The sequence below is a fragment of the Schistocerca serialis genome, unplaced genomic scaffold, assembly GCF_023864345.2.
Source record: "Schistocerca serialis cubense isolate TAMUIC-IGC-003099 unplaced genomic scaffold, iqSchSeri2.2 HiC_scaffold_1220, whole genome shotgun sequence".
Classification (NCBI taxonomy): Eukaryota; Metazoa; Arthropoda; class Insecta; order Orthoptera; family Acrididae; genus Schistocerca; species Schistocerca serialis.
In genome coordinates, this window is record NW_026047426.1 from 5,001 (window position 1) to 10,000 (window position 5,000).

A 5,000-nucleotide genomic window follows, 5' to 3' on the forward strand; every position below is an offset into this window, starting at 1 on the left:
AAACATACTTGGCAAATGCTTTCGCTTCTGTTCGTCTTGCGACGATCCAAGAATTTCACCTCTAACGTCGCAATACGAATGCCCCCGCCTGTCCCTATTAATCATTACCTCGGGTTCCGAAAACCAACAAAATAGAACCGAGGTCCTATTCCATTATTCCATGCACACAGTATTCAGGCGGGCTTGCCTGCTTTAAGCACTCTAATTTGTTCAAAGTAAACGTGCCGGCCCACCGAGACACTCAATAAAGAGCACCCTGGTAGGATTTCAACGGGGTCCGCCTCGGGACGCACGAGCACGCACGAGGCGGTCGCACGCCTTCGGCTCGCCCCACCGGCAGGACGTCCCACGATACATGCCAGTTAAACACCGACGGGCGGTGAACCAACAGCGTGGGACACAAATCCAACTACGAGCTTTTTAACCGCAACAACTTTAATATACGCTATTGGAGCTGGAATTACCGCGGCTGCTGGCACCAGACTTGCCCTCCAATAGATACTCGTTAAAGGATTTAAAGTGTACTCATTCCGATTACGGGGCCTCGGATGAGTCCCGTATCGTTATTTTTCGTCACTACCTCCCCGTGCCGGGAGTGGGTAATTTGCGCGCCTGCTGCCTTCCTTGGATGTGGTAGCCGTTTCTCAGGCTCCCTCTCCGGAATCGAACCCTGATTCCCCGTTACCCGTTACAACCATGGTAGGCGCAGAACCTACCATCGACAGTTGATAAGGCAGACATTTGAAAGATGCGTCGCCGGTACGAGGACCGTGCGATCAGCCCAAAGTTATTCAGAGTCACCAAGGCAAACGGACCGGACGAGCCGACCGATTGGTTTTGATCTAATAAAAGCGTCCCTTCCATCTCTGGTCGGGACTCTGTTTGCATGTATTAGCTCTAGAATTACCACAGTTATCCAAGTAACGTGGGTACGATCTAAGGAACCATAACTGATTTAATGAGCCATTCGCGGTTTCACCTTAATGCGGCTTGTACTGAGACATGCATGGCTTAATCTTTGAGACAAGCATATGACTACTGGCAGGATCAACCAGGGAGCTGCGTCAACTAGAGCTGAGCAGCCGGCCGCCCGGGAGTGTGTCCCGGGGGCCCGCGCGAACACGCAAGCGTCCGCTCAATTATTCTGCAAACAGGAGGAGGCTGAGCTCCCCTGCACAACACACCTCGAAACCCTCTCAGGTCCCGGCGGCGCGCAGCGCCGTCCTAAGTACTTGGTCGGGTTCGAGAGAGGCGCAATCGCCCGGAGTTAGGCGAGTAGACGCTTTAGGTGCGACCACCCGTGCTCCCAACTGAGCTTGCCGCTGCCGACAGAGGCCCGGGAGCGTGCTGTCGTGGCATTGCCGGCGGGAGACAACACGCGCCACCTACGGTGACCGGCAGCTCCAACGCCAGCGCCACAGAAGGACAAAAGCCCCACTTGGGTGCCGAAGCGAACTCTCCCAGCACAGCGCACGCGCCAACACGTCCGCACAGCTGCGATACAAACCACCTGCGAGAACCGCTGGGGCGACCGAGCAGCAGACGGCGTCGCGGCGCCGAGCGCCGGGCGGCGGCGCATCCTCAGCGCACACAGTCCTCAATCGGACCAGCACACTGCAGATGGCCACCGCGCTTCGCACCGGGCCCGCGAGGACCTACTTTGGCCGCAAGGCGCCGCGAGCAGGGGGCGCCGGCGCGCAGCTGCGCCGCCTGCCGCGTCCGTCGGCCGGCGCGCCTGCCACTGGCCGCCCCCACCAGCCGGCTGTAGCGCGTGCGCCCACGCACCGCGCTGCCAGCACGCCGGGCGGCCCCCCCTCACCGGCCGGGGACGGTCCCACCCAGCCACCGCCGCGTATCGCCTCACACCCAGATCCCCTTTCGCGTTCGTGGGCATGGTGGGTCCCCTTTCACGTTCGTGGGCATGGTGGGTATCCCTGAAACAACCGGTTAATAGCTCGACCGATCGTCGCCAACACTGATTCACCTCTAGCGAGAACAACCGCACCACAACGGGTTACCTGTTGTTCATTTGCGTAACGTCACCAGCAAACGTAGACGTCCATCGCCATTTGCAACGAGTATTGCATGCCTGTGTCAGGTGTCACAACACACTACGTCTGCCCACATAGACGCAACAACATGTGCACGCCTCGAGAACACGTGGAAGGTAGCCCCCGTACGTATGCGGTGTCCATTGCGCGAACGACTGTCAGCCGGCCTCTGCAGGATGTCGCAGATGTGGAACGCGGTGCAACATGCTATCACGGTGTGTGAGAAGAGACGACTACGTCCGAATACACGCTCCACTACATCAACAGACTGCTCATGCTGATCGCCATCCAGGGCGTCCGTTCCTCCCACACGTCTGAATGGCGTACCACACTGCAATCCAGCTCTTATAGGGAGACGACACGTAGCTGCGTGCACAATATTTGGACTGTATGGTCTGCCGTTGCTAGGCGCAGTCGTCGTACGGTCACACATGTGCCACGATGTATCATTCAGTACATACGGACCAATGTGCAGTACAGTTTGTGGGTTTTGCGTACATCGGCGGACAGGTGACAGGCCGTACCACAACGTAGGCTGAGTACGTCGGCATGCGAAGGGCATTGAACATGCAAACTTCTCAACGACCAGCTTGCGAAGGCAGGGGGGAAGGGGGGGGGGCATGTACGTCCTGCTGCTATCCACATTACAGTGTATAGCAGGAGCATGTGGAAAGTCAGCAACACCTGCAAGGTGTTTAACATGACGCGATACACAGGGGACCGGGCAGTGCGAATAGCGAACTATATTGCGAGGGTTGCGGTTAGGCAACACTACACTAATTTAACGAGTTGCATAACAATTACAGAGCAGGTTCAGCGACAACGTGCGTCAGGTTAAGGCGCAATATAGGTTAGGTTGAGGCACAATATAGGTTAGGTTAAGGCACAACATGGGTTACGTTAAGGCACAAATTGGGTTACGTTAAGGCACAACATGGGTTACGTTAAGGCACAACATGGGTTACGTTAAGGCACAAATTAGGTTACGTTAAGGCACAAATTAGGTTACGTTAAGGCACAAATTAGGTTACGTTAAGGCACAAATTAGGTTACGTTAAGGCACAAATTAGGTTACGTTAAGGCACAAATTAGGTTACGTTAAGGCACAAATTAGGTTACGTTAAGGCACAAATTAGGTTACGTTAAGGCACAAATTAGGTTACGTTAAGGCACAAATTAGGTTACGTTAAGGCACAAATTAGGTTACGTTAAGGCACAAATTAGGTTACGTTAAGGCACAAATTAGGTTACGTTAAGGCACAAATTAGGTTACGTTAAGGCACAAATTAGGTTACGTTAAGGCACAAATTAGGTTACGTTAAGGCACAAATTAGGTTACGTTAAGGCACAAATTAGGTTACGTTAAGGTACAATATGGGTTAGGTTAAGGTACAATATGGGTTAGGTTAAGGTACAATATGGGTTAGGTTAAGGTACAATATGGGTTAGGTTAAGGTACAATATGGGTTAGGTTAAGGCACAACGTAGGTTAGGTTAAGGCACAACGTAGGTTAGGTTAAGGCACAACATAGGTTAGGTTAAGGCACAACATAGGTTAGGTTAAGGCACAACATAGGTTAGGTTAAGGCACAACATAGGTTAGGTTAAGGCACAACATAGGTTAGGTTAAGGCACAACATAGGTTAGGTTAAGGCACAACATAGGTTAGGTTAAGGCACAACATAGGTTAGGTTAAGGCACAACATAGGTTAGGTTAAGGCACAACATAGGTTAGGTTAAGGCACAACGTAGGTTAGGTTAAGGCACAACGTAGGTTAGGTTAAGGCACAACGTAGGTTAGGTTAAGGCACAACGTAGGTTAGGTTAAGGCACAACGTAGGTTAGGTTAAGGCACAACGTAGGTTAGGTTAAGGCACAACGTAGGTTAGGTTAAGGCACAACGTAGGTTAGGTTAAGGCACAACGTAGGTTAGGTTAAGGCACAACGTAGGTTAGGTTAAGGCACAACGTAGGTTAGGTTAAGGCACAACGTAGGTTAGGTTAAGGCACAACGTAGGTTAGGTTAAGGCACAACATAGGTTAGGTTAAGGCACAACATAGGTTAGGTTAAGGCACAACATAGGTTAGGTTAAGGCACAACATAGGTTAGGTTAAGGCACAACATAGGTTAGGTTAAGGCACAACATAGGTTAGGTTAAGGCACAACATAGGTTAGGTTAAGGCACAACATAGGTTAGGTTAAGGCACAACATAGGTTAGGTTAAGGCACAACATAGGTTAGGTTAAGGCACAACATAGGTTAGGTTAAGGCACAACATAGGTTAGGTTAAGGCACAACGTAGGTTAGGTTAAGGCACAACGTAGGTTAGGTTAAGGCACAACGTAGGTTAGGTTAAGGCACAACGTAGGTTAGGTTAAGGCACAACGTAGGTTAGGTTAAGGCACAACGTAGGTTAGGTTAAGGCACAACGTAGGTTAGGTTAAGGTACAACGTAGGTTAGGTTAAGGTACAACGTAGGTTAGGTTAAGGTACAACGTAGGTTAGGTTAAGGTACAACGTAGGTTAGGTTAAGGTACAACGTAGGTTAGGTTAAGGTACAACGTAGGTTAGGTTAAGGTACAACGTAGGTTAGGTTAAGGTACAACGTAGGTTAGGTGAAGGCGCAATGTAGGTTAGGTTAAGGTACGATATACCTTAGGTTAAGGTACAATATCGCTTAGGTTAAGGTACAATATAGCTTAGGTTAAGGTACACGTTGTAGGGAAAGGTGTATTTTGGGGGGGGAGGGGGCGGCAGGTTCGTTGATAGTGATTATCGTAAGTGCATGCCTGCGGGATCATCCGATTTGTCACGTCAGGATGCACTTGTGGCTCATGACAGGCGGCGCTCCGATTCCAAGGTTGTGGCAGATCTGTGTCTTTCATTCCTGCCATTGTTTGTGTACTGTGACAGGAGGCAGTATTGTGATGTTGGGTGCACCCCTGTGTA

The 5,000-nt window shown here is 51.0% G+C and overlaps 1 non-coding gene across 1 annotated transcript in view; it reads right to left on the bottom strand.

The window, feature by feature from the left end:
- LOC126435851 (small subunit ribosomal RNA) overlaps window positions 1-1,058 on the bottom strand; it is a 1,909-nt gene extending 851 nt beyond the window's left edge. The window contains exon 1 of the ribosomal RNA XR_007580240.1: window positions 1-1,058. This exon is cut by the window's left edge and continues 851 nt beyond it. This is a non-coding gene — a ribosomal RNA (small subunit ribosomal RNA).
- Window positions 1,059-5,000: the final 3,942 nt, after the last annotated feature.